The 8,615-nt window shown below is 35.1% G+C and overlaps 1 pseudogene; it reads left to right on the plus strand.

Annotated features, from left to right (window-relative positions):
- The first annotated feature begins 672 nt into the window (after nucleotides 1-672).
- LOC123253820 lies at nucleotides 673-2,173 on the plus strand (annotated as a pseudogene).
- Nucleotides 2,174-8,615: the final 6,442 nt, after the last annotated feature.

The following is an 8,615-nucleotide window of genomic DNA, read 5'->3' on the forward strand; positions in this document are numbered from 1 at the left end:
AGATCAAAAATGAAAGAAACAGATACACGAAAAGAGAAAGATTAAGAAACAGAGACAGGGAAAGAGAAAGATAAATGTAGAAACTGAAAAAGATACTAAGAGACAGGGACAGAGAGAGTAAAGCAGAGTGAGAAAGAGAGACAAACAGACTGAGAGATATAGAGAGTCATAGATAAAGGAGGAGAAAGAGAAGGAAAAAGAGAAGGGTTAAGAGAGAAACAGAAACAGAGAAAGTGATAAAGATAGGGGGAGAGAGAAAGGAATGATGAGGAAAAGAAAGGTAAAATGAGAAACAGCTGACCAGGGGAGGACTTCTGGAGTCCATGCACACAAGGTGAATAAATGCTGAGAATTTTTCAGCCCTACTGGGTGTAGTCACTGACAGGAGTCTGGAGACCCTGGCTGCCCTTCTAAGGCAGGGAAAGCAAGGGAAGCAAGTTTTTGCCTGCAGAAAGCTGGTTACTGTAGGAACATGAACTGTCTACTTCTAGTGGCAGAACTTCTGTGGGCTCTGATCAGATCACCTGAGGTCAATCACAGACTGGGTCTGTCAAGAGCAATAGGGACCAGGCCCCCAGTCAGTTTGGTTTAGTCTGAATTCTGGGTGGGGTTGGGGCCATCCTGGCCTAGCCAGTGCAGGAAGGGCATCAGCCTGAAGGGCCTAAGGGCTGCATGGATCCAGGGGTTGAGGACAGTGGGGAAGTTCCCTGTTTGGTGGCCTCTTCCTCCTGGGAGGCTCTTCGTTGGGGCTTGGCCCAGAGCCTTCGCCTGATTAATGCTGGCCATGAAGACCCTGATTATGGAGGCAGAGACAGGAGGGATGAGGAGGTGCTGGGGTCGCTGGTTTCAAGTGAGGATATTGTCCTCTTTAAGAGGAAAGTGGACAATGAAGATTAAAATTCCTGCTTCCTATGCCTGAAGTGTAATCCTCACAGATGTAAAGAGAGTTTCACTCAGGATTTTAAGTGAAGTGAGGAATGTGGAAGTGTATGCTAGAGAGGGATATTGTGGAACCAGTAGAGGAGAGAATGTTTGTTCTATCCAGAATAACAGTGAAAATGAGATTACTTTGTATAAGAAATACCTAAAATTAGAATGTCCCATAGACTCTTGTAAAATTAAGCTACTTTCTTTTAGTGATAAACAAAATATATTTCTGAGTAAAATTATAGTATAAGTAAGGACAGATTTTGCAAATTCTTTAACAAGTTATCCTGCTCTAGGACCAAGGATAGATCTAGACAGGGTTCAAACCATGAGGGAATCCATGGTATCAAAATTATCACCAGGTGCTCAACAACTCATGAACATGGTTCGATTTCAACAGTGAAACTGTATTCCATTTGGAGAACAACTTCATTGTATCTTCGGAAAGAAAAACCCAGCTGCTTTGGGATATGAACATATGCTTTATGAATTGTACAAGTCAACAACTTCAGGAGTATTAGAAAAGTCATCCACTCCATATTATTCTTGTAAGTTTGGATTGACATCTAGAGTGGTCACAGAAGATATAAAAGCTTATATGGACCAAGACTAATAACTTTCTGCTAGAGGAAATATAGGAAATATTCAATATCCTGAAGAGAATAAAACTATACAACAAAACAAGATTTTTCCTGAAAATGATCTTAAATTTTTAATATCCTCTTGGTTGCAAAAGAAAGCAAATGATAACTCAAATACATCTAGTTCTGAGTTTCTTCCTTTTCTTCAAAACCTTTGTAGTCAAGTAAACCATCTCCAAGTAGAAGACAAGAATAAGCCTCAGGGAAACAATACAAAGCCAAATATTAGCGTTGTAAGCATTGGAGTGGAACAGCAGCCTGCTTGTTCCTACTTGGAAAAGATGATTTCTAAAAATATGGAACTGATGGGGAAGAAACTTATGGATTACATTGACCAGCATATGTACAAATTACAAGAGCATCTAGATACTAAAGTTGTTCTATTAATGGACTTGCTGCAAAATTCCAATTCCTCATCTACTCGGGTGATGCAAGAACATTATGATTCTGGAGAGATTCTCAAATGGCAAGAGATAACTACTAAATACTCTTATGAGCAACGTATATCTGCTAGACACATGCACACATACCCCAAACTTCCAAGTGTTTTTGAGGGAAATTTTCAGTCTGATAGCCTTCCAAGTGTTATTTTCTGGTTAATGTAGAACTACTCAGTGTTTGATATTTTATTGCACTTGTTACTGTAATTCTCAGTATTGCATACTAAAAGTTAACCTGTTAGTGTCATAAAATATTTTACTAGCAATATTTTTCACTCTTATAAGACCTTACTTCTGTGACTTTATTACTTAAAAAGATGCTGTTTTAAAAGAGCCTCTTTTAGAATTCTAATTCAGCTCAACAAAATTAATTGTGATCTCATATTCCCTTTAAAGAGAGCAACTTTCTTTCTATTTATATAAATGATGATTGTAATTATTTTGTTATTTTTAAAGTCATGAAAAGGTGCTTTTAAAAAGAGGCTTAGGGACCACAATTGGCTGTGGATTATAGAAACCAGAAAGAATAAGGACTCAGGAAATAAGAAAACCAAAATCTTGATCTGAAGTCATCATCCCTCAAGCACACTTTCTCTCCTGAGGGCACCCCAAGTAGAGCAGGAGATTCTAAATGATTAGTCCCTGTCACAAGCCCAAGCCCCCAGGACCCAATACTTTGAGCACTGAGTTAAAATTCCCCTACATCTCAGTCCTTAGAACGTGACTGGTGAAAGGAGATGTTGACATAATTTAATACTCTGTATGTGTGGAGAGAGGATGGAGTCATTTCCATTCTCTTATCACCTTGAAAGTGACCAATCTATCTTTCCCTCTCCTGTGCCAAATTATTCTCAAGGTGAGTCATTTCCTGACAAAAAGTTGGGGAAGTGAGACTACCAAAGGTCTTTGACAAATAGGGTGAGGAAGTAGGAGGGTCACAAGTCACCTCCTTTATTTATATGAATTCCAAGAGCTGGTCCGGAGTTTCTTGGAAAGGCCTCCTCAAAGCTTTGTATTTGGTGCTCCCATTGGGAACAGTTCCAGGGATGTGCCTCATGTTAACATCTGTCAATGTGGATTTTTGGATGACTCAGTTTCCCTTTAGGGAAACCCAGTTACCCTATTTTGGATTGAACTTTAAGCACCTTTTTTAAGGCTTCTCTATTAGCTGAAATTTTTCATCAAATGAAGCCCAGTTTCTTAGTTTGACCTTTGCCTAGGATTTGTTACAGTTGATGCTTCTTTATAAACTAGTTATTGGTTGCAAAGCGCTTTACGAACCTAATTATCCAGAAGATATAAGTACTCCTGATTCCCTTTACTTTTGGGAGAAAGCAGCTAGTGTGTTCTCTCTCTGGGTGGAACTGACAATAAGAGCTGTCTCTTCTCCCAGGGGACTTGGTTCTTAACACAGTGCTTTCCTCATGGGATATGGTTCCCAGGTTCCTAGAGCCATTGATTTAGAATGGTGTTTTAACCTTTGGCTCTATGTAATGATGAAATATTTGAAGTATATCTTTATTCCTGATTAAAGAGTGGTTTTATTGATTAATTGATATTTTTGTGTTATTTCCAACTTAACACCTCCTAACCTAGGTTTTCATATTCATTTCAAAAACTTCCTTGAAAGAACCTAACAGCCATTTTCACATTTATTTCTCCAAAGTTTGGTCTTGTGAATGAACAATATTAATACTTTATCCTTAAAACCGGTCGACTGTAGGCAAAAATCTATACAGTGGTGTCTCAACTTGTGTTTCATCATTTTGTTTTACTTCTCTTTCATCTTCACCTGCATCATTTCTCTTTCAAGTGGATTATAAATACATATGTGGAGAGATAGAGCCACAGATGTGGATAATGACAGATCCCCTCAGGGATATATTCCTTGGGGTTGTCTTTTAAGGATTTAATCTAGTGTTACCTATGGATTTTCTCAATGTCTACTTTGCCCTCTTGTTGGAGAACTTCAGGGTAGTTTTACTGGATAATTTCTTGTAGTATGATTTCTAGGTTCCTCTTGATTTGGGGGTTCTCCAGTAGACCAAATTATTCTCAAATTGTTTCTTCTAGATCTGTTTCCAAGTTCATATATTTTCTCAGCATGATATTTCATGTTTCCTTCTAATATGTCACTCTTTCGACTTTGCTTCATTAATTTGTGCTGTCTTGTGAGATCATTGACTTCCAATTGCCCAATTTAGGTATTTAAATACAGGTTTTCTGTTATAATCCTTTGATTTTCCTTTCCAGTTTGGTCTATCCTGTTTTCATGGTTTCCAGCTATTTAATTTTGGTCTCCAATTTAGTTATCATTTCATTTGATTTTTGTGGCATCTTTCTGTAATTGGGAGTTTCTGTCGTTTAAATTGTTAATTTGTTTTTCAGCTATTTCCCACTTTTCTTTCCAAATCTCTTCCACCTTTCTCATGATCTCAGATAAGAAGTCTTCAAGAGCTTGTGGCCAATTTCTCTTTTTTGGGGAAGGTATGGATGTGTTTGCTTGTTCATCTCCCCCTCTGCTGTCTCCTCTATGTTCTGCATTTTTCTAAGGAAAAATTATCCATTATCAGTGCCTTTTTCTTGTTCTTTCATGTATTTGAATGTTGGGGATTGCTTGCCATGACTATGCTGGATTTTCCTCCCCAGCCAGAAGTCTGAGTGAGGAGAGGCTTTCTGTGAATGGAGCTATTTTTTGTCTGAGGCTAATTTTCCAAGACTCTGTGTGGCCGCCCCTCTCAGCTGTATTTCCAAGCCCAAGGTCTCCACTCTCTAGCCTCCAGGAGCCTCAAGTCTAGCCCCTCTCTGGGGTACATACCTGGTGTTCTTTGTCAGTTGCCAAGAATCTAGATATTGCCCCAGGTCCCTCTATTTCTGGAGAGCTGTTTCTTGTGGAGATCTCTTTATCATGTCTGATAATCTGATAAGGACAGTTTAGTTGATAAGGAAATAAGGACAGGGCAAAGAAGTTGTCTTTTACCTCATGATTCCACCTCTGGCTCTAGGAGCATGGAGTTTATTATATATATTTCAAGACTCATTTCACACAAAAGAACCCCCCCCTGAAACTTTGCAGATGCGCAGAAGTTACAAATTATGTCACATCAAAACACAAAATATTATGGTCTTCAGAATAGACCAAGGCTGAATTTTGACTAGGTTCCTATCAGAAAGCCAAGTTGGGGAGTATCTTGGCCTTGGCTAAAAGAGGCAGCAGCATTCCTTGCTATGTTAACAGTGTTAACCCTTTAAATTCAGGTTTGATAGGAATTTTAAGCTTTTCAATAAAGCCACAATACTTTTCAACAAGAAATCATAAGGATCACGAAAGTGGTCAAAAGAGGAGTCTCAGATTTTTATCTATTCTCTTTTTGGCTTCCCACATATTCTCCCTTTTCTTTTAAATTGAAAAGGGCATCCACCTGTTGGGCTATGTGAATTTCTCTTATGAGGGCCAAGGGAAACTTTTAAATTACACAAATTTGGGGATGAAAAGAAAAGAGGTCAAAAACAATGATCCAATGATTGCTAGGTGCATTGACAAAAAGTCAATTAGGGGGCAGTCCCCTTTGGCACAAGTGTGTACATTCAAAACAAATGCATTCAACTCCCCATAGTTCAATCAATTGCACCTCAAAGGTCATTTTTGGATTTTCTTGATGCAGTGTAGGTTTCTGCAGGCATCTTCATGGTGTCTTCTCCAAACAGGGTTGTTGTCTGGATTCTGGGGAGATGGCAAATTTCTTATCCTGAATCTACTCTCAAAAGAATTTAAACTTTACATTATAGATTATAAAACATACATTCTCCTCTGAAGAGGGTTAAGGCAAACATCCCGATCAGTTAAAGATACATGGCTGAGTTTTTGAGTTGTGTGAATCAATTGTCAAAAGAAATTTTAAAATTTTTAAAAAATCCAAATAAGAGAGAGAAAAAAATAAGTTGTGAATGAAATATAAAATATCAACGTCTTATGTGAAAAAATGTAGGGAAAAATAAACTTGTAGCAGGTCCTTGAATCAAGGCCCAAGTAAAGAGATTTTTTTTAATGGTGCAATTATTCATTTAGAAGCCATGACTATAGAATATTAACCACACTTATAGGAGAAAGAAAAGGACCAAATTTTTTGTGAGAAAGGGAAATGTCTTTTCCTGGTCTTATTTGTCTGCACTTGAGCCAGGATGATGGCCAATCTTTGGTACTTTAGAATAAAGCTCAAGGAAGTCCAGCCTCTAACATGTTAGAAAAGCTGCAACCAAGAACCCAACCCAATGAAGTTTAAGTCCTTCAGTATTGGCATGAGAAAGTGTTGTCAATCCTTCTTGGATTGGTATGGTCTTTTTTGACCTTGTGATGCTAGGCACTGTGCAGTTTCTCACCAATCCCATTGGACTGGGTGGTCTCCTTAACCTTGTGGCTCTCTAGTTCCCTTCTCCTGGAATCAAACAGCATCATTAATTATAGTTCCATAATATTTACCAATCCATCGCAGGTTTCTATAGACTAAGGCTTTTTGGGTATGCCTTAATATTAAATTTATATTACTGTAAAATAAAAAAGGATTAATATTGGTAATATGTAATTTAAGTACGAAAATGAGAAAAAGTGAAAAAGTCAATTATTCTATATTAAAAAATTAAAAGGAAAAGCAATAAGAAAATTAAAAAATCTCAGAAAAATACAATGATTTTTAAGTTAAAAATGTTTTAAAAATAAAAATTTTATATAGTTTAGATTTAGTTAAATGTCTTTTTTCCAAAAATGAGATCCATTTCCTGTATGAATTATTTGTTTCTTTGTATCTGTAATTATTTATTCCAATTGATGTTCAGAAATTATACAAATAAATTAATGTACAAGAGATTCAAACTAACTTTCATTCAAGCAACACTTGGGATGACCACAGTTTCTTTAGTAAATAGTGGTTTAGTAAATATTGGCTTGCTTTACATTCAAATTTCTGGGGCTTCAATTATTATGTTACTTTGGTTTGAATATGGCAAAAGGAGGGAAGAGAGTATAACATTTTTTGACTTCAGGTAAGAGTCAAGGATTATTTATCAATGATATCTTTCTTTTGAATGGTGACTCCAGATCAATAATCCATAAATGAGTAATATAAGTTGCAAATCCAATGACCTTTACCTTAAATAGTAATTATTACCAATAGCATTTGAAAGGTTTCCAAGATTTACATACAAAATGAAAAATTATAATGTTATAAAATATGATAAACAAATGTTCTTTTTCAACAATTTCTCAATGAATAAACTAGTAATCCTTTCCAATAATATAGAAAAAGAGTGAACAAATTTGCTTGGAATTAAGTTTTCATTACTGTTATTTTGATTAGAGAGAGTTAAGGCAGGGGCTAGTTATTCTCTTAACTTATTGAAAAAGTCAATTTACTATAAACTTTTAGTTTACAATACAAATCATATATTAGAGTAAATAGGCATGATAAAATTTTGACAAATATCTTTTACACATAGTTTACATTTAAACATATATTTTCAGTTTTCACAAAGTAAGGTACATGTTTTGTTCTTGATACAAAATTATTCTTCAAAGGATATTGATTTAAAACTTCAAAATTTTCAACCAGGTACTTTGGAATATTCTTACATTTGCAAATAGTAGTCTTATTTCAGGTCCCTTATGATTACTGAGATAGTTAATATTTCTAGTTAAATGCATTCTTCATTATGATATGTTATAATATTGACAAGTTTGTTAATTAGTTTTAATTGCATCAAAATCACTACAAAGTAAAATGTATTATAATAATATTAATGCCATCACAATCAAGTATATATTAACAATGATATCAAATTATTATGAGGGTTATGCATTTTGTTATAGTTTTATATTCTGGATTTGAATGCATTTACTACAAATCACAAATATTATGAGAATAAAAATTAATTTCTTGTGTTATAATGCATGTTAATTTTCAATAACATTTTATAATAACAGATTAATAATATTTGAATTGTCTTTTTCCTAATAGCTTTGACTATTACATTATAATCTCAATTGTAATCCCAATCAATTCAATTAATCTTTAAGGACTAGTGAAATAGTGAACATAGGTGACATAATTTGACTAGGATCTAGTAACTTAAAGCATAAAATTAAGTTTTCACAATAATTATATTTGTGTTTTCTAATATTATTTGAAATAGGGATAACTACTTAAATTGAACCAGATTTCTGAAAGTTACAAAATTAATATTAGCTTCTTATTAATTGTTTCACTTTATTGAGTTTGATTTAGTAAAAACTGTTGCTGAAAATATTTATAGTCAGAGACTCTCCCTCCTATGTGTAGAAGGGGTTAAATTAATTTTGAAATGTGTCCAAGGCTGCAGCCACTGGCTGTGCTCTTTAACTCTTTAGTTAGTGCATTTAAAAATTTGCCTCATCATTTTAAAACATTGATCATTTATCACTTCCAAATGAATATTAATTTAAACTTCACTACCAAATTGTCCCTGATTAAAACTTCTTAACAATGTTTCCTATATATATATACTATTTATTCTTTCAGACCTCTGCTTAAAGAAGAATAAAAACTGTAGTCTGGCCTCTCTATACCTTAGGACA

This window comes from Gracilinanus agilis, chromosome X (genome assembly GCF_016433145.1).
Source record: "Gracilinanus agilis isolate LMUSP501 chromosome X, AgileGrace, whole genome shotgun sequence".
Taxonomy (NCBI): domain Eukaryota; kingdom Metazoa; phylum Chordata; class Mammalia; order Didelphimorphia; family Didelphidae; genus Gracilinanus; species Gracilinanus agilis.